The sequence below is a fragment of the Bison bison genome, unplaced genomic scaffold, assembly GCF_000754665.1.
Source record: "Bison bison bison isolate TAMUID 2011002044 unplaced genomic scaffold, Bison_UMD1.0 scf7180017864317, whole genome shotgun sequence".
Classification (NCBI taxonomy): domain Eukaryota; kingdom Metazoa; phylum Chordata; class Mammalia; order Artiodactyla; family Bovidae; genus Bison; species Bison bison.
Window position 1 is genome coordinate 446,193 of NW_011494889.1, and position 1,466 is coordinate 447,658.

Sequence of the window (1,466 nt, forward strand, 5' to 3'; positions counted from 1 at the left end):
ATAATTAGCTGTGCTAATAAAGGAGACAGAAATTTTATGATTTTTTTGTCCCAGAGTTCTTGATTTTAATAATAGATACATACTAAATTATTAAATTCCTTGAAAAGCTGCATTTAAATTATACTTTAGAAATGAAATCTTATTGCCTAGTATCCAAAAGTATTCTTTCACATGTTTCACTTCCTTTCTAATTGATTTCAGTTGGCAATGGTTCATAATCATTTCCAAGCTCTGCTGTACCCAACGAAGTTTTTCTGCCTCTAAGCATAAGTGAATCACTAGCATCTAAACACTAACCACATATGGATACTTTTTGTTTAAAGGAATCCTAGATAAATCCTTTTTATGAATTAAATAAACTTACAATACTAAACCAAAACATTAATTTCTAGTTTTAGCTTAACATTTTTTGTCATTTTCTTACATAAATTTTGTCATTTCTTACAAAAATGACATTTTTGTCATTTTCTTTAGTTGCTATTTTACCTATAGCACTTTTATTTAAAATTAAAAAAAAATCTTGCTGAGCATTTGTAGAATATTTCTAGATTTGTAGTTAATTCAAACTTTTAAACATTATAAATGAAACTCACTTTATCTCTATCTTGACATCACCTGGATGAATGGTATCTAAGATAGCAATGATGGGGAGTCTTTAAATTGCAACCAGTTTTCACTGTTCAATCAGTGTGATTAAAATACCCATTTCAGTCAGTGCACACAGGTTTATAGTTTTAATGGTGTTTTCCTGATGTTTGTGATGCATGGAAAAGTAGCCCTTGTTAAATGCAGTCTCAACCTGTTTTCTCATTTGGCTTCTTATCATCGTAGGAGAGCAATTAAGGTTTCTTTCACAGCACTGCATCTACATTGGGTCTTAGTACTTGAGAGTTGTGAAACTGGAGGACGTGCTTTAGCTGTGCAGTCACAGCGGGCCTCCGAACACTTCATCCCAAGTCAGACACTTCCCCGTGCAGGGCTAAGAAGAAGAAGCAAATGCTTGACCCCCGTCCCAGACAGAGGCTGCCTACTGCACACCCAAGTCCATGGTGCTGTGGGCACATACATCTTTTCAAAGTAGAGATTTGGAATCAAGCAATCACATCAGTTAGGTAAATCTCCTCACCTCTCATAAGGAGGGTAGGAGTATAAATCCTCACTTTGAAACTTTTCTCCTTCAAGTTCCCTGTCATGTTTTTTTTTTTTTTTTAATGTATGGTTTATAAATTAACTATATCAAATGACTGCTACATATAGGAGTTTGACAATAGTTTATTCTTGTTCTTGCCTTTAAAACTTGATTTAGTTAGAAAGCTACTATGTCATGTCATGCCACAAGCATTATTGAACTATGCAAGAAGGTTTTACATATTCATTTTCTCTGCATTATAGTTAAAAATCTATGTGTTTTTTTTCTTAATCTGAGGAAGTAGCTGGCATAGGACTCTGGACTCAGTAAGAAAGTC